Below are 20,873 nucleotides of genomic sequence, written 5' to 3' on the forward strand. Positions count from 1 at the left end.
GGCTGACAAACAAGCAACATTTCTGCCATTAGATGTAGCAAAATATACATGTCTGCATTGTCACAACTCTGCAGAACAAGTTGCTGCTAACGACATCCAGAGACACAACAAAGCAAACTTTCTTGTTGCAGTACTGATGTAGATCTGGTAGCAATTCGAATAATGCAGCTCTTAAGTCTGGTATTCTGCAACATCCAATGCTTGACAGTGTTGAGAGAACATAAATTGATCTTAATGCTACCATGAGCTGTGTCAATGATTGCTTACCAAATAATGAGAAAGGCAACAAAGCTGGAGTCATACCTACCAAAATAAGTGCTAACTTAAATTTCAGTTGTGTATATCTTCTATATTATTTTTCAGTGTGTGCGTGGTTCAATTCTAATAATGCTGCACCTGCAGGAAGTCTGGACAATACGGTTGAAAATGATTTTCAGAATCATCATTCACAAAATAAAGTGACTGGGTTAGACTCGCACAAGGCCTCCGAAGGTGCGCTTGATGGATGACTTATTAAGTGATAATGGTGACCTGAAGACTGAGCAAATTTCTATGCAAGAAGCTGTATCCCATGGTTGATCCAATGCCTCTACAGCTTCGCAGGCACAGTCTATTTTGCCAAAAAAGATGGATATTGAAGGATGGAGTTTAGCACTCAGAGGGAGATGAAAGAACAACTAATAATGTTTTGGATACTACATTCAATTCCAAAGATGTACCCGTGGGAGTAGCTTTACAACATGCCGCAAACGGACAATGGACTAGAACTGAAACTGAAAGAAGCAATATCATTGTCAAGAATGCCAACAAAAGGATTCAACTTGTAGACAATTGCTTGATTGCTGACCAACCACAACGACATCGAAGACACAATGAAGACCCCGTGGATACTCTAGACAAGGAAAGGGATGAATAATTTATCAGAATATGTTGCACTACAGCACAGGAATATATATATATATATATATATATATATATATATATACATATGCTATATGTTCACATCATAGGTCAATTATTTAATGTTAATAATTTCACCTTCTGACTCATGTTCTTGATCAAGTCTTTGTTTAAGGCATTTAAAAAGTTGATTGCTAAGACTCTAAACCTAATAAACTCCTGCTTATCATGTTGCTGACTGGCATACTAGTTTAGTCATAACGTAGAAAAAATGTTGAAGTGAATTTTGCTATAAATGGATGTTTGTGTTGTTTACCAATCAAATTTTAGAGTTGTTGACTCTTTCATTGCTTCTATAAACAGTTCCAGTTACAAAGCTTGTATTTCACATACTCGTGCCTCGATGGTCAAAATATCTAAGGAGCCTATGTCAATAAATGACATGAAGTAATAACTAACTGTTTTCAGATCTCTTTGATGAAACTTGATATCACAACTGCTGCATCATTATTCCTAAAAGTTATAATCTCACATCTGTTTGTTTCCATTTGCCTCTCATTTAGGTCTATCCCGGAGCGTGGACAACAATTTTGGTTTCCCTTGACAACGTAGGAGTTTGGAATATCAGAACAGAAAATCTTGATTCATGGTATCTTGGTTAACAAACATATGACAGGGTTGTGAAACCAGAGGTCAATAACAAGACTGACTTGCCCATTCCAGACAATGCCCTCTTCTGTGGTGCCCTTAGCAAATTGCAGAAGTATGCTACAAATCCTTGTCTCCTAACTAAACCAGCATTAACTTCAAAATTATGTATGGTTCTAAATTTTGAGGTCAATTATGTATGGTTCTTTTCTTTCTGGCCTCAAATGGAAGGAAGTAGAATCCAAGCATGAATAGAATTTTTAATAAGAAGAATATAGAAGGCAAGGGATCGATAGAGGGATAATACAAATATTTTTTGTTGTACACTTGTCATTTTCTTCATAAAGTGATGAAAATCTGATTGGTAAGAGTTCAAGAAATTCTTCGGTATATATTTTTCCCTTATAGAAACAGTCATCATAGGCTGCTTATAATATTTCTTAGCTTTATATATATGATGACGCATATAATCTTGTATTCTAATTAGAGTAGAGACATGAAGGTGTAAAAAAAGGAAATTCATTTTTTCTTTTCCTAAACAGTATGCTATTGATTCCAATCACAAATCATTTATCCTTCCATCCATTGGTGCATGGTTAAATAAAATTTCATAGCATCTTTATTTTGTGTTAACCCACGAGCAGACCTTTTCTGACTCACTCATATACATATTGTCAAGAACAAAACCAGCATCTAACGAATCAGTTAGTGAGCTTCCAGCACTCAAACTCAAAAAGCAGATTGTTTTTGCAAGAACCTAACATCCAGGCCTTGTAATACTTAAAAAATTGATGAGGGCAATGAGTGTTAAGTAATAGACGATTCTAGGATTGACAGTCTTATTGTAAGATAATAGGCATTATCTACGTCTTCTTAAAAGTGTAGACGAGGCACTCATAAATGGTGACATTGACATCGTTGTCCACTCAATGAAAGATTTTGCTACTTACTTACCTGATAAAGCACTTCTACCATGCAACCTTCCACGTGAGCATGTAAGAGATGCATTTATATTTTTGAGTAAGGTTTTCACTGGCTGATCTACCCTCTGGAACTGTTGTAGGTACTGCCTTCACTCACATGAAAGTCACAGATATCCATGTCTAAATGTAAGCATGTAACCTTCCACTATACAATGTTTCCATTAATATTAAACTCAGTACTGTTGTCTCTTTATATTTTCATTATATTTTATTTGTCATTATTATCCTAAAATCCCAAAATACAATTGTGATTTCCAATGCCTTTTTCCTTGAGAGAAAATGGGTATTTATATCGTCAATTCATTATCATCGGTTTCTTCTTGTGAGATGGCTTTTAGCTGTGGACCTCTGTTTGGTGACTAAGTACTTTATATATTTGAGGTCATATATAGGAGTCATTCAATTTTTTTATCTAGGGAGGGGTTTCTTAATATTTTGATTGTAACCAATCATAATTTAGATTAAATTGTTGTGGATCTGGGATTCTTATGTTCTTTATTGTTAAAAATGATTCCTTAGATAGGATGGTTTCTCTGTTGAACTAAGGATGATCATACAATGGTAGCTTTGGTATGTGGACAGAACGGAATGGCAGTGTTCTGTTCTATTCTGCTTTTTGTGGTTCTACTCTTGCCATGAAAACAATAATTATGAAGACCCAAGAACACTGTGACCATGCATACAACAAAATAAAAGCTACAAAAAAGGAGATGCGGCCATCACACTTAGTAGTACTAGTAGTAGTCGACATAGCTGTTTGTGTAGTTCCATCCTTGTAAAAACCACTATTTGTCATATATATATATATATATATATATATATATATATATATATATATATATATATATATATATATATGTAGTAGAGTTCTCTTAAATTTGACACAACCATAAGCTCAACAGCATGGGGTTAAATATACAGGTCATGTGCTATCAGTGAATCCTCCTATGTGACCAAACTTATCCTAGCACCAATTGTTTGGAGATGACATTACTTACAAAGGTCAATTATTACAAAGACCAGCCAGATGACAAAAGAAAGTAAGCATATAACATCAGTCAAGTTTGTTCATTCTAATAATGAATACCATCTACTTTAGAGATCGCATTACAGGGTAACTTATTACAAAATATCATGTATGGTGTTTTGCTACCTTTCAAGTAAGTTTAATATTTCAGAAATTCATAATATACCAAACTAGCTATGGATATGGTAGATATCTATAAAACATACAGGAAACTAGCTAAATTTTGATAAAGTTAACATTTTCAACAAAGAATTCTACACATCACAAAGACAAAATGGCTAAAACCTCATAAAAGATCACATGTAATCAAAATAAATAAAAAAAAGGGGGAGCAAAAGTACCTGTACAAGAAGTAGAAGTAATCGGAAAGAGGTTTCTTTGGTTTCATAGCATCAAACTTTTTCTTTGCTTTGAGTTTCTTTCTTCAATTAGTCTGCAAAACTAATCCCTTGATTCCCTCGTTTGATTTAAGACTCACCACTACTTTGCTGAAAAATCCATTGTAACATAGCAATTAGTTGTGTAAACTATTTCAGAATAACATATTTATCTGTAACAATCAATGAGGCACCCCCTCCTTCCCAAAAAAAACAACACATGAAGCCCGAGGAGTAAACCTATAGACCCATTAGAACTTCAAAATGTCATCATTGTATTTAGTTTCTGGTCTAAAGTTAGACGCCATCACATAAATATCAAAAACAGAATTCCAACCGACTTTTATCATCTATTTGCCCTTTTTTCCTCCACTTTTGAACAATTAAATGTTAAATTCCAATCTCTAAATGGATGCAAAACTCTATCAAATAAAAAAAAAACAGCAAATTAACAAACAATGCAAACACTTGCAACATGCAACCTAGTAAAAATGAAGACAGAAAAGTAAGGTGAGTTTACTCATCAAACTCTGTCATTACTCTAGCTATTCCTCATCAATTTCGTCAAACTTCCCACTTTCTTGCTAAGCATCAGAAAATAAATTTTATATTCCATAAATGGGCAAATAAGAGTCAACTCATTAGCAAGGAAAATGACTGATTTCTTACCATTTTCTTGTTAAATTATGCCATTGTTGTATCAAATTCTATACCTTTTTTGATGCAATATCATAGCATTTAACCTTCTCCTATCAAATATGTACAAGTTCTGTTAACATAGACCTTGGCTGAAATGATTTATTCTATTTGCTAATTAAGACCAAAACAAATAAACTATATGCAAAATTGATGATCCATTTTGCCAAGTAATCAAACAAGAAACAAACTTCAAAAAGTACTTCTATGTTGATTTAGAATGAACATCAGCAAATGAGCATGTGCACTAATAAAAACTTTAGGATAAACACACCACAAAAGCTAGTTGTTGTAGTTGGGGAGTCAAAGGCTCTATAAAACCCCAGACTAAGTTTGTATTGCCTTTTAAGAAATTTTGCATATGCCTAAACCCTAGGCCTATCATTCAAGCTAAACACTAAAAATTGTTTGTGCGTGAACAGGAGTTGAGCATGCCATGTCTATATAAGACGATGCAACCGGAACAAGGGATTTTAAAGACATTTCGTTACATGTGTGAATGCGGAGGCAAAGGATGACTGTTGGTAGTGCGTGAACTCAGGCCACCAAAAAACCCAGCCACACGACGACAATGACACGCACGTCAGTATCTAGGGCAAGAGGGAGGTCAATAGAGACGCATGACGGACGGCGAGACGCATGACAGAGGCCGAGAGACAAGACAGAGGTCAACAACAAATTGAAGCTTTGCGGGCATGCGTCACTAGCTAGGCACTTTTGTATTTATTCAATCAACAAAGACAGTCATCAACAAAGATCGTTGTTGTCTTCATTCCATGTTATTACAAAATTTCCACAATGTGGCATTCAAAGATGATTCCTTATGACCATCTTAGATTCTGCGACGTAAATAATAATTATAATTCTGTTAATTACAAAAATGTCACCGCGTGGCATTCTAAGGTGGTTCAACGGAACTGTCTTAGAATGTGTGTCATAGAAACAAGTTTTTCTAGTAGTGTTGATCCAGCATTAGTTGATGATATAATGGAAATGATTAAGGCAAATAATGTATTGCCTCAAACATTTAGTAATATTTGTATTTTTGTTGAAGATGGAACAGTTCAATATCTGAGTCTTAGATTGTTTAGGAGAAGATCAAATGATCCTCAAACATGCAACTTTCCATGTGTTCCTCAAACATGCAACTTTCCATGTGTTGATAAAATAACAACTTTAATAAATGGTGATTTTGATTCTTCTGATTTTGGTTTTGATATTATTGTTACGCTATCTAAAGGTCAACTACAAAGAATACATAAAATATACACTACTAAAAAAATTATTTTTTATGATGCATATTCTAAGACGGTTATGCGGAAATCGTCTTAGATGCAGTGGTAATTTTGTAAATACGAGATTGTCAACGAAGATGATTTTACGCCTTCGAAACTATCGTTCTACGACAATTTTCCAAAAACTATCTTAGAATGGTTGTCATTCCAAGACGGTTTTACCAAAACCGTGTTAAAAGCTAGTGTTTTTAATTTTTAACTCTTTCTCTCCTCTCTCGTTCCCATTTTCTCCCTCTCGGCCCCTTCCTCTTCAACCTTAACCCTAACCATAATTCCCTCTCCACTCTCTTCTCTTCCTCGTCTCTCGTGTTGGACAAGTGACCTCAATAACTTAAGAGAGGAGATAAATTAAGTTTCAAAATTTTCCCACTAACAAACTTTAACCCCCTTTTAAATGATAGGCTCAGAATGCAGAAGAAGAAGAAGAAGCAATTAATTTATACTAGATAAAGGAAGAGAGAAATGCAAACTCAATTTATACTGGTTCGGCCACTTCCCGTGTCTAAGTCCAGTCCTCAAGCAACCCACTTGAGATTTTCCACTATCTCTGTAAATCCTTTACAGACTTTGAACACACCTTGGGATCCCTCACCCTTGTGTTCAATATTCTTACAATCCAAGAGACAACCAGTCTCTTGATTACAACTGAGTTTATGAGATGAACAAAAAGATTTCTCTCCTTTAGAGTAGATGATACAAATTGAAGATCCAAGAAGAATTCTCAATAGATTTGCAAGTGTTTGGCCAATAGTTGTTTAGAGAGCATTTGAAAATTAAGTTCTCTTAAAACATCTCTCTCTTACTTTTCAAAGTTAGACACACATATATATAGATCCATTATGCCTTTTCAAAATGGTTTGAAGAGACGTGTCTTTTCAAAAAGCTTTTCTGAAATTTTTTCACTGGTAATCGATTACAGGATTCTGGTAATCGATTACACAGTTATATTTTGGAGGGTCATGACTTTTCAAAGTGTTTTCTGAAGTGTCGTTATTGGTAATCAATTATAAACATCTGGTAATCGATTACAAGATTCAAAATCCAAATTTCAAAACCCTTTTTGAAAAGCCTATGTGCAATCTGTCTTTGGTAATCGATTACAATGTCTGGTAATAGATTACCAGTGCCTTGAGTTGTTTAAAATAATTTGTTTGAGGCCAAAACTGATTAACCAATGAGATTCTTTTAACAAATAAACTAAGGCCTTATCTTTTTCTTGATCATGTTTGCTTGACCTTGAATTAATCTTGAAGCAATCTCTCTTTGCTTAACCTTGAATGTTTCTTGAAGCAATCTTGTTTGATTATACTTTGGCATCATCAAAACCTGTATTCATACATTTACATTCTCCCCCTTTTGATGATGATAACCATTATCAAGTAAATTCTTTCTGGCATCATCAAAACCTGCATGATTCACATCTCGTACCTTGTCTCCATCTCACTCCACATCTCTTTCCTTCCTGCTTCCTCCTCACTTCCAACCCTCACTCCATTCTCCCCTCCACCACCACTTCCTCTGTTGCCTCCCTCTTTGTTAAGACTTTTGGCAAGCATACAAATTGTTGTTGTGGGTTTCACATTTATAAAAGAGTTTGTTTCCACAGGGACTTGAGTTACTTAATTAATTCAGATAAAGCTTATTCGTTTAATAGTTATGTATAAATTCAATCGAATGTCATTTGGTTTTGGTTTAATTAACTGAAAGTAAAAGAATAGTAAAAATAACATATTTACGGAAATAACAAAATTAATAGAAATACAGAAATAACAGAATTAACGGAAATATGGAAATAACAGAATTCAGTGTGTCGGAAATACAAAAATTGTGGAAATTAATTCAAGAAAACATAGGATGGGATTTCATCGTTTATACCCTTAGTATCTTAATAATATTAACATGCATAAATCATTTTCTAACATTAATGATGCACACATAATTATCCCAACTCGATTCCTCACACTTGAAACCTAAGAACGTTTACTAAATATCGATCCCTGACATATACAGTAAATATCCCAGCATTACAATTACATTCTCGCACTTTTTGCAATCAAAACGTTATGCTCTATTCCTAGAAAAGTAACGTAGAGAGTAAAATCATTCGGTTCAAATTCTAAGATTACTTTCCAATCTCACTTAAAATCCAATTTCATGACACTAGTGATCAAATAGAATCAAGCATTAATAGTAGAATGAAATTACCAACAATGAGTAGAAAAGATTAATACATATATAATATCAAAAGGGAAACATAAGGGTACAAAGATTACATCAAATCCTTAAGAAAAACTAAACAATCATTGTGTAGAACACAAGACTAACAAGAGAAATGACAAAGGAAGTGATCCACGGTCACAACTCTGTAGCGCCTCAACTCCACTTTTCCTTTTCTCCTTCTTCTACATTTTTCTACTAATTTCAGGCTGCTGGTATATGTTTCTTCTCTTCCCCTCCATGGCTATTTATAGAAAAAGTCATCTAGTGCAAGGGAAACTCACCTAGGTGAATTGGAGCTGGCCCGGGCAAGCTGCTTGCTTAGGGCGGAAGGTATCAGCTCGCTTAGGCGAGTGGCTTACTTAGGACTGAAGTTTTCTCTTTACCTCAGGCAAGCTAGATGTTAGCCTGGGTGAATTTGGGGTCAGAAACCTTCATGGAAAGACTATTTTGCCCTTCCTTGGTTGTTTTTGGATCTAACAAACAACTATCAAAACCTACAAAATCATGGATGAATCTTTCATATTTAAATAAAAATATTAGTAAATGTACAATATATATAAACAACTAGATTTAAGACTAGTTTATAAGAAAACTATTACAATCAAAGGGTAAGTGCTAACAATTTAATCCCAAAAATAACTAAAATTTGGCACTTATCACTCTCTCTTTTCCCAATCAAAACGACGCCACTTCCCTCTTCCTCTGCAATAGCATCCACCTCCTATATTAGCCTAATCGTCCAAACATCGTCGTTTCCTTCCCTGCTGACTGTTAGTCAATGAAAATGACTAACTTTTGTGTATAAAATTGTATAAGTTGTATCAAACTCTCCCAATTTATGGTTATTTTGTAGTGTTATAAGTATTTTCTATTAAGTATAGGTAATAAATACTTAATATTTTCATTTTGTGTGTTTAATAATCATTTTCTCTCAATTTCAAGTTAATTAGGCAAGCTTTGGAAAGTGTTGTTTTTCACCTTCTCGCTAAGCCAATCTACTGGCTTAGCGACCGTCCGCTAAGTGCAAAACTCCTGGGCTAAGCGCGAGGAAGACTCTGGAAGAAGATGAGTTGTACAGGTTTGCTAAGCGCACCGCTTCATCTCACTAAGCGCAACTCTTCAGTTCATCCGCTAAGTGAGAAAAGCGTGCTAAGCCAAAAATCGCTAACGTGCGCTAAGCGGTCTATAAGTGCACTAAGCGCACGAGCACGAACAAGGCCACCTATTTAAGCTTGAAATCAGATTTTAGAAAGAGAGTTTGGATTGGGATTCAGAGCTTTGCATGTCTAGGGTTTCTAGAGAGAGAAAGGTCCAAGTTCCAGAGAGTTTTAAGAGATTTTGCTGTGTGAAGATCTGTAGAGACCAGAGCTTGAAACAGGAGCCGGCTTGAGAGCTTGAGATAAGTTTGTGACTGATTGTGAGATCCTAGAGGTGAAGGAGACATCCTCACCACTTGTATTTTTGCAATCTTTTATCTTGTTCTTCTCTTTGTTGTTAAGAAGGCTTCCCGGTATGGAAAGTTAAATCCTCTGTTGGATCTTCCCTGTAGGTACCTGATGTAAATATATTTCTATCAAATTAATGATGTTTCGTGTGTGTTCTCTGTGTTATCTGCCTTTCATTCTAGTATGCCTTTACCTTGATCATGTAGATGCATGCTTTATTAGGGTCATTCAACAGTGGAAACTAGTATGACTCTAAAGTCCTTGATAGTGCAGGGCTGAGTTGTCGTGCTTTCACGAGGAATCGGGATGCGATAATTTAGTTGAGTATGTGTGTCTTAATGCGATCTTGATTGAGTTTAGTCTTACGAGAGGAATCTACGGACGATGCTTGATCAGGATTAGGCTAAACTATCATAAGTAATTGGGGTTTAGTATTTCAGGAGACACCATAAGAACACATGAGCATTGTTAGATAGAGAATATCTTTTTAGCGTCAGGCACCTATTAGGAAGACCAATGGGTTCTCTACTTGTTTTTACACATCATTTCTCTCATGTGATTTTCTTTCCTTTTGTACAGATAGTTTATACACATGTTCATATTCACACTTACTTTACACACCAGACACCTATTTGCTGAAATAGCTTACCAAATAACACAAGTTCCCCAAGTGTTCAATACTCGGTTCTTACCGTTTTATACTACTTGTGCGATCCGGTGCACTTGCTGGAAGCCGAACACTGACGCCAATGATGACAAACTCGACTTCTTCATTCTCGCCGTCAAGGATTTGCAATTGGACATTCTGTATTAAAAGTTGTGCACAAGTCGTGGGCTGTGGTGAGGCCATATATAAGCACTCACACTCAGATCAGTATTCGGTGGGACCATTCTTCACTTCTCCTTCGTTTTCGAATGACAACAGTCGAGCTATCTCTCTCTTTTTCGCCTCATAAGCTTCTTCTTTGCTCAACACTTTATCAAATCCGTGTTTCTCTTACAACCACATCACTATCATTTTTGCTTGATTATCTGTTCCAATTTTTCTATTTATATGAGAAACAACCAAGGAGGAACATTCCTATAATCTCAAACTACTTCTTTTCTTTTCAAATTTCTGAATGGTTAAATATTAGGAATCAATTTGTGCTATTCATTTACTGATCCTACATGGACTTAGTTCTCAAAGATTTTGCATGTTTGTAAAAGCAAGCTTCATGATGATGAATCAAGTTGATTCAAGTAGTTTTGATAACGAAAAAGTTGATGACAAAAAGCCCAAAGAATGATTTCAAGATTAAGTCAACAAGAAGAAATCAAGAAGATTCAAGAATCAAGTGAAGTTTGATTTCAAGATTCAAGAAAAGATGAATTCAAGATTCAAGAGAAGAAATCAAGAAGACTTCACAAGGGAAGTATTGAAAAGTTTTTTTCAAAAAACAAACATAGCACAGTTTTGTTTTTTCAAAAGAGTTTTCTCAAAATTTTCTAAGTTACCAGAGTGATCGAGGTCGTACCCGAATCAAATAAACATTAAAATGTAGTAACTAGGAAGTGATCCTAGGTCGTTTCCCAACGAGCAATGATACACCAAATGTTCATGATAGATAGTAGGAAAATAGTAACGAATTGGGGGGGGGGGGTTGTTTGCTTTTGTAAATTAAACAGTGAATAGATGTGAATTAGAAAATATCATAATTAAAACACCTTGCTTCCCCTTGATTCACAAGCAAGTCTCTTATCCTAGGTTATGAGAGTTTATCCTTATTCAGTTCAACCACTTAATCCAACCCTAAATTAAATTACTAAGCGAAATTTAACATAAGGCATTCATTATGTGATTAAGCAACACATACACCAATTACTCATAAACGATCATTGAGCATGAACGTAAATTAAGCACAGAGACAATTAATCAAGCACTAAGCATGCATAAATTAATAGCAACAAATTCAAAGTAAGTAGTGAAGAGGAAAAACTGAACAGAATTTTAACAGTAATAATAGAACCTCAAAGAGAACTGTGCTTGATCCTCAAGAGAAAACAACGCTGGGGACTTAGCCTTCCATTAATCAATAGAGAACGAAATTATAGATTGAAGAACAAAATTTTATTGCTAAAACGAAAAGTCAAAACTGGAAATGCAAAAACGAAAAAAAGGAGAAAGAGCAGAGAGGACTAAAACTAAAAACGAAACAGGAGAGAGAGAAGAGAGCCTAAACTAGAACCTTGGTGCTGTTATATAGTTTTCCAGCCCCAAAGCTTACAAATCTATTTTAAATCCAAGCCCATAAATAAAATAAAATCAAATCTAGATAAGATAAGATAAGATCTAGATGAGATCAAATCTAAATAATATCTAGATAAGATAAAGTCTAGATAAGATAAAATTTTGTAGAATAAAATAGTCTGCCCTCTTCAAGTCCAAGCCCAATGCTTCATTAATTCCTAAAATTATATTAAAAACACCAAATTAGCTAAATGGGCCCAAATAATAAAACTGTCTAATTAATTTGACAATTAAGATTAATCAGTACTTAAAATGGTGCAAAAAGGGTTAAGAAATAGGAGAAAATAATGGCATATCAAAAACCCCCCATACTTAGCCTTTTGCACTCCTGGGCAAAATGAAATAAAGAACAAAATCCAAGGATATCAAAGAGAGACAAACAAAAACATTTTCATATTTCTCAATGAACATCGAGGAATGAAAGGAATGGATAACATCTAACATGAAAAGATCCAAAGAGTCAAGACATTTGTGAAAATCATCCAAGCAACCCAATCATGGCAAAATAGTTAATCAGCTCAAGAATGAAAAATGATTAAGCCTCACAAGATATGCACTCTATCTCTCAAGTGTCTAGGCTACTGTTTACTCTCGAAGCACACATGAAAGCAAACACCACATAGACTTGGCAAAATTCTAAAATTGACAACAACTTGACAAACACATGCACATGAGGATCAAAAGGTCTTTAAAGGTTGTAATGGGGCCAAGGACAAGGTAGGAGAAAAAATATGGAATAAGTAGCTAAATCCCAAAGGAATAGAGGAGCAATGGGGAATAAGTGGAAATTAAGCACAAGTAGTAAACCCAAACCCTCTAATATCAACAAAATCAACCAACGCTCCCAAATCAAGTCCTCATAACAAGACCTCATTTATTCAACTTCACTTCTTTTCTTCTTTTCTTTTTTTCTGAATAGTACGAATTTGTAGAATTTGCAGCAATTGAAATTTTTTTTTCATTTTTTTTAAACAGTACGAATTTGAAGATTAAAGCAAGAACTAGGCAATATATATATATGTCAAGCATGGCCAAAATAAAACATTAAGCATGACCAAAAATCATATCTTCCAATGAAACATACCCCCCCCCCCCCCCCCACACACACTTATTCCCAAAACAATTCCAAAGCTCCAAAATTCCTTGAGGGGAAGGGGAAATCCTGGGTTTTCACTTAAGGCTTGTAATGAGCTTCAAAACCAAGCAAGGGGAACATAGGCTCAAAGGGGCTACCAAAGGAATTATTTCAAGATAAGTCCCTTTTGCTAAAAGCTTATAAAAAACAAAAATGCCCAAATCATTTCCAAATATGCATGTGAATTAGGAAGCATCAACAAGAATCAAGCCAAGGCTATTGTGCAAGCAATCAATGGGGCAAAACACACCAAAAGATTATGATGATGGATGGCTCAAATTCTCACAAAGGTAAACTTATCACTTTCAAATTGAGCTTTCAAAACTATCATGACATGTAGAGGAAAAACAAAGATTTCAAATCACAAAATGTCAAGAGACTTTTATTTTCAGAACAATTACCCATTTCTTGAACATATCCTACAATTCAAAGAAAAATATGCAAAGTTGTACATACAAACAGAATTGACCTAAAATATTAAACTAGAGACCCAACAAAACTAACAAATTTAACACAAACAAAACTAACAAAACTAGCAAAACCAAAACCAAAGAACACTCCCCCCCCCCCCCAATACTTAAATAACACATTGTCCTCAATGTAACACAATTAAAAGATTAAAAGCAATTAAACCATCAAATAGAATCGGACAAATGTAATAAAAGTAAAGAAGGAGATAGGAAAAGAAAAACTCCCTAAGTCATGGTGGAGGAAGAGTAGGGTGGAGTAAGGAAGTCTCTTCCACCACTACGTCCACTAAAGAAGGGTTTGTGAGGAATGGCTTAAGTCGGTGTCCATTGACCTTGAAGCTCTTGTTTGTGGAGTCACTTTTGATCTCAACTGTACCATAAGGAAAAACATTAGTAACAAAAAAGGACCAATCCACTTAGACCTCAACTTACCACTCATGAGTCCAAGCTTAGAATTATACAATAACACTTTTTGCCCAACCACAAAGTCCTTCTTAATTATCATGCTATCATGGAACTTCTTGGTCTTTTCTTTGTAGAACTTGGCATTCTCATACGCTTCTAGGCGGATCTCATCTAACTCACTTAGTTGCAACTTTCTTTCCTCACCAGCTTGATCCATAGGGAAGTTGCAAGTCTTCACTGCCCAGTATGCTTTGTGCTCAATCTCCATTGGAAGATGACATGCCTTTCCAAAGACAACCCGATAAGGAGACATTCCTATGCGTGCTTTGTAGGCAGTCCTATGTGCCCAAAGAGCATCATCTAGCCTGATACTCCAATCTTTCTTGCTTGGCTGCATAATCTTCTCTAAAATTCTCTTGATCTCCTAGTTAGAAATTTCTGCCTGTCCATTGGTTTGGGGGTGGTATGGTGTGGATACCCTGTGTACAACCCCGTACTTTTTAAGCAAGGCATGCATTGATTTGTTGCAAAAATAGGTTCCTTGATCACTAACGATAGCTTTAGGTACTCCAAACCTACAAAACAAATTAGATTTGACAAAATCTACAACAACCTTAGCATCATTAGTTCTAGTGGGCTTGGCTTCGACCCATTTTGAAACATAATCAACTACAAGGAGAATGTAAACATAACCAAAAGATACAGGAAAAGGGCCCATGAAATCTATACCCCAGACATCAAACACCTCACAAAATAGCATAGGTTTTTGTGGCATTTGTTGTCGCCATGTAAGTGCACTTCCTGCTCTCTGACACTGCTCACAAGTGCTACAAATCTTCCACGCAACTTTAAAGATGGTGGGCCAATAAAAGCCATAGTCAAGCACTTTGCGAGTTGTCCTTTGAACACCCATATGACCTCCTGGTGCGGAAGAATGACAGAACTACAGAACTGAGTCAGTCTCATGATCTGGAATGCATCGTCTAATGACCTGATCACTGCACAATTTCCCCAAGTAGGGGTCATCCCAAATAAAATGCTTAGCATCACTTTTAATTTTATCTTTTTGAGCCATAGATGCTAAGGGAGGAAAAACAGAAGCAACTAAATAATTGACAATGTTAGCAAACCAGGGAGTAGAAAGAGAATCAAAAATACTATACAATATATATAAATGATCATCCGGGAAATCATCCCGAATGGGTGAGTCCTCATCAGACACATGTTCGATCCGACTCAAATGATCAGCAACCAAATTTTGTGCTCCACTCCTATCATGGATCTCCAAGTCAAATTCTTAGAGCCAGAGCATCCATTGGATCAACCTAGGCTTTGAATCAGCCTTCTTCAATAAGTACTTTAAAGCTGCATGGTCAGTATAAACAATAATGTGAGTACCAAGCAAATAAGAACGAAATTTTTCAAGAGCAAAAACTATGGCTAGTAGCTCTTTCTCAGTAGTAGTATAATTCGCTTGGGCAACATCTAAAGTCCCAAATGCATAATATATCACCCTAGGCAATTTATCAATTTTCTGAGCAAGGATAGCCCCCAATGCATAATTGGATGCATCACACATAAGCTCAAAAGGGACTGTCCAGTCGGGTGCCTGGATGATGGGGGTGGTAGTCAGTGCTCTTTTGAGGCAATCAAAAGCCTCTTTGCATTTATCATTAAAGTCAAACTCCACCTCCTTTTGCAACAAGTTGGGTAGTGGAAGGGCTACTTTGCTAAAATCTCTTATAAAGCGCCTGTAGAATCCTACATGACCCAGAAAAGATCGCACCTCTCGCACGCAAGAGGGGTAAGGCAATTGTGAAATAATAGAAATTTTTGCAGGATCTACTTCAATGCCCTTATTGGAAATAATGTGGCCTAAAACTATACCTTGCTCAACCATAAAATGACATTTTTCAAAATTTAGAACAAGGTTAGTTTTAGTGCATCTATTCAAAACCTTTTCCAGACTATCCAAACAAATATCAAACGAGGATCCATATACAGTGAAATCATCCATAAACACCTCTATGCAATTTTCTAAAAAATCACTAAAAATACTAATCATGCACCGCTAAAAGGTACCAGGGGCATTGCACAGGCCGAAAGGCATCCTCCTATAGGCAAAAGTGCCAAAGGGGCAGGTGAATGTGGTCTTTTCCTGATCCTCAGGAGCAATAGTGATTTGCATATAACCAGAAAAATCATCAAGGAAACAGTAGTGAGATTTACCTGCCAGGCATTCAAGCATCTGGTCAATGAATGGCAGTGGAAAATGGTCCTTTTTGGTAACCTGGTTTAGCCTCCTATAGTCGATGCAGACTCTCCAACTGTTCTGCACCCTAGTAGGAATCAACTCCTCCTTCTCATTTTTTATCATGGTGAGGCCGGTTTTCTTCGGGACTACCTGGACGGGACTCACCCATTGGCTCTCGGAGATAGAATAAATGATTCCAGCTTGCAAAAGCTTGGTTACCTCCATCTTCACTACATCAAGAATCACCGAGTTGAGTCTTCTTTGTGGCTATCTTACTAGTTTAGCCCCATCCTCTAAATTTATTCGATGCATACATGTGGGTGGGCTAATACCAGGAATGTCTGCCAGGGTCCAGCCTATAGCCTTCTTATGCTTCTTAAGAACTGATAACAGCTTCTCCTCTTGCTCATCAGCAAGGGAGGTAGATATAATTACTGGAAAACTTTTGCTATCATCCAAATAAGCATATTTTAAATTTAATGGCAGAGGCTTCAATTCTGGTGTGGGTGGCTGGATAGTGGTAGAAAGAGATGGTTTCTCAGCCTGTACCTCATAAAGAAAGTCAGAGGTATATGTACTTCCTGAAACATGGTTAGTTTTATCTGACTCTATAAAATCAATCTCAAGAGGTAAAACATCACCAGACATGTAATCAATATCAATTTCAGATTCACTCTCAGCATCAAATTCAGACATATGATCAAGTACAAATTCAGATTCAATGCATGAAGAGTGGCAGGCATGCAGATTAGAATGAAGATCAGTCACGTATTCATCAACAATATGGTCAATTATTTCAACACGAAATACATAAAGATCTTCAGATGGGTGTTTCATAACATCAAGAATATTAAAATGAACAGTTATATCACCAAACTCCATAGATAGTGTGCCTGCATATACATCAATCTTAGTTCTAGCAGTTTTCATAAAAGGTCTGCCTAGAATAATGGGAACTGATCCTTTAGAAAATCCCTCCTCCATATTCAAAATATAAAAATCAACAGGGAAAATCAGTTCACCAACTCTAACTAGGACATCCTCTATGAAACCAACAGGATAGGCAACACTTCTATTAGCTAAATGAATTACCACATCAGTTGACTGCAAGGGACCAAGAGATAGAGAATTAAAAATAGACAGAGGCATCACACTAACAGAAGCTCCTAAATCTTGCATGGCATTGTCAAACTTATTGTTCCCTATAATACAAGGTATGCTGAATGTACCTGGATCTTTACATTTTTTAGGGATTTGGGGAACAAATTTACCAATCAATGCGGAGACATTTCTGCCCATACTAATTCTTTCGCTTCCTTTAAGCTTCTGCTTATTAGTGCACAACTCCTTCAAGAATTTAGCATATCTTGGAATTTGCTTTATTGCATCCAGCAGAGGTATGTTTACCTCTACTTTTCTAAATGTTTCCAAGATCTCCTTCTCTACCTCTTCCATTTTTTTGTTAGAAATTGCTCTTGGAGGGAATGGAAGAGGGATATGTTGCTTCTGTAAATTAGAATTATCAGTGGAAGATTCACCTGCATAGAAATTTTTAGGTAACTTACTCTTTAAATTTTTGTCATCATCTTTTTCTAGAGTAGAGTGAGGTTGGGCAAGTTCATTTGCGGACGAGGAAGGTGCTACTGGTTGAGGTCCTTGACATTGCCTTCCCGACCTCAATGAAATGACACACATTTTTGGGATTTTGGACAGATTGAGAAGGCAATCTGTCAGAATTCTGTGACTGTTGTTGATTTAACTGTGTAGCCAATTGTCCCATCTGATTAGTTAATCTCTGAATGGAGGCTCTAGTCTCTTGTTGAAATTGCATGTTTTGCATAGTCATTTGCCTCACAAGTTCTTCTAGGGAAGGTTGCGGAGGAGCCTCAACTATTTGTTGTTTCTGGGGCTGTTGGTGTTGTTGTTGTTGCATTGGTGGAGGAACGTATGGTCTGCTTGGGCCAGCAGCATCCTGAAAATAAGGTTGTTGTTGTTGTTGTTGCTGCTGTGAAGGATTTGACCATCTAAGGTTGGGATGATTCCTGCACCAGGGATTGTACCTGTTGCTGGAGAGGTCATAATTGTTCTATTATGGATGATTTTGCTGCTGAGGTTGAGGAGGTCTATTGTAGATGTTTGCAGCATAAGCTTTAGGCTGTTCAATTGCTTCAGATTGTTGCACAGAAGGGCAAAGGTCTGTGTGGTGGTCGGTAGAGGAGCATAAACCACAGAGTCTAGTGACAGGTGCAGATTTTTGATTCAAGGCCAGTTGGGTTACCAGGTTAACCAAGGCATCTAGTTTACCTTCAAGTTTCTTAGTCTCAGTTGATGAAGATGAATTCGTGGCTACTTCATGCACTCCTCTAATGACAATAGCATCACTTCTGGAACTAAATTGCTGGGAGTTGGAAGCCATCTTCTCAATTAAATTTCTGGCTTCAGTAGGGGTCATGTCTCCAAGGGATCCACCACTGGCAGCATCTATCATACTTCTCTCCATGTTACTGAGTCCTTCATAAAAATATTGGAGGAGAAGCTGCTCAGAAATCTGGTGGTGAGGGCAACTGGCACATAGTTTCTTAAATCTCTCCCAGTATTCATATAAGCTCTCTCCACTGAGTTGTCTAATGCCTGAAATATCTTTTCTAATGGTCGTGGTCTTGGAAGCAGGGAAAATTTTTTCTAAGAATACTCTCTTGAGGTCATCCGAGCTCTTGATGGACCGTGGAGCAAGGTAATAAAGCCAGTCCTTTGCCACTCCCTTTAAAGAATAAGGAAAGGCCTTCGGAAATATGTGATCCTCCTGAACATCTGGGGGTTTCATGGTGGAGCAGACAATATGGAATGAAATTCTGATACCAGGGGACAGATGTCGTACAGGATGTCACGACATCACGCTTCAGAACATGCAGTTTATGTGTGTCCGTATGAACAGATTAAACAAGTAATAACACAAGAGAATTGTTTACCCAGTTCGGTGCAACCTCACCTACATCTGGGGGCTACCAAGCCAGGGAGGAAATCCACTCTCAATAGTGTTAGTTCAAGGTCTAACAACCCCTGTTTACAACCTTCTCACCTAACCACTACCCGTGCGATCTCTACCTAAGACCCAATCTTAGATATGAGAACCTCTGCTCACTCCCTCTCACTCACACTCCCGTGTTTACAATTTATTCAAAGACACACCAGAGATCAACTCTGAACAAATGGGATCAACCCTACACAATAGAGATCAACTCTACACACTCAGGTCCAACACTTGATGTTAGTATACCATCAAGGTGGCTCACAAAAACACTCAAGTCCTAAAACTCACAAAATAACTTTTCAATCCCGGACTTGGTACAGAACTCGTGCAGCCTCCATGATTATATAGCCGTGTACGATTCTGGGCTGCAAGTTCTTGATGCTGGAGGAGATCTATCTCTTACCTGAAAATCTGCAGTTAAAGAACTAAAAGATACCTTTTGTTCTTTTAGTTTGAATCTTTAATCTTTAATCTTTAATCCCTGAACGAACTCTTCTACTTTGAAATTCGAACTATAATGATCTTTTAATTCGTTCCTAAAGATAGATCTTCTTATCTCTTGCTAACTGCACAATAATCTGTTAAAGATATAACAGAATTATATGTCCAGTATTATCGGGCCGGATGTCAGGACATCGTGTCCGACATCGTGGATCCTGCAGCTTCACTTCTGCACTTGACTTTTATCTTGCAGTGCACAGCAACTCCAGTATTCTCGAGCAGGATGTCAGGACATTGTATCCGACATCGTGGATCCTGCAACTTCAATTCATCACTTGAACCTTTATCTTGCCTTGTGCATTGTGCAGCCCGATCTTATTCCTTGACATAACGTTGGACATCATGTGCAGCAACTCCAGCTTTCCTTCATTGTCTAAGTGCTTATGTTTTAACAAAATCTTAGCCAACCTTTTTAAACTCAGTAGTGCTAAGCACTAACATGGAATTCTTTCAGATGTTTGTGCGGGTCTTCACCTGCAAGGCCATGAAACTTTGGAAGCAAATGGATCAGTCTAGTTTTAAGAACATATGGGACATCCTCATCAGGGTATTGGATGCACAAGCTTTCGTAGGTGAAATCAGGTGCAGCCATTTCCCTTAGAGCCCTCTCACGGGGTGGAGGTTGTGCCATGTTGTCAGAATGTTCAAAACAATAATGCTCAAAATCACCAATAACAGAATGCTCAGGATGCTCAAAAGGTACTAAATGATGTCTAACTAATCTATGAAATGTCCTATCTATCTCAAGATCAAAGGGTTATAAGTCAGATGGATTGCCTCTAGTCATACACTATATTCAGCATGCACAACTAGTAGCCTTCTTATGCAAGTAACAATGTAAGTTTGAACTACAGCTACCATTAAATGATATCCAAATGACTTGAAATTTTGTGAGCAACCTTATAAAATGATGAGAAGATAGCACAAAAAATTTCAAAGTCTAACTATAGAAGCTAAAAATGATAAGTTAAGAAAAATAAGAGAATAATACTTGGAAAATAAAAAACTTTTGACAGAATCACAATTTTTGGAAGAAGGAGACCTCAGCCAGCCGGCCTATGGTGGGCTGCCATGGCATGGGATTTTTTTTTACCCCAAATACATATATAATAATAGCGATTCTGATAATCGGAGCAAAAGTTATGGCCGTTTGAAGTTTTGACAAAAATTAAATTTGCTACTTTTTTGGAACTTTC

The 20,873-nt window shown here is 36.7% G+C and overlaps 1 non-coding gene across 1 annotated transcript; it reads left to right on the plus strand.

Annotated features, from left to right (window-relative positions):
• The first annotated feature begins 18,691 nt into the window (after positions 1-18,691).
• LOC113000518 (small nucleolar RNA R71) lies at positions 18,692-18,798 on the plus strand. The gene has a single exon (XR_003265851.1). It is a non-coding gene; the product is annotated as a small nucleolar RNA R71 (small nucleolar RNA).
• The last annotated feature ends 2,075 nt before the right edge of the window (positions 18,799-20,873 follow it).

This window comes from Glycine max, chromosome 19, assembly GCF_000004515.6.
Source record: "Glycine max cultivar Williams 82 chromosome 19, Glycine_max_v4.0, whole genome shotgun sequence".
Classification (NCBI taxonomy): domain Eukaryota; kingdom Viridiplantae; phylum Streptophyta; class Magnoliopsida; order Fabales; family Fabaceae; genus Glycine; species Glycine max.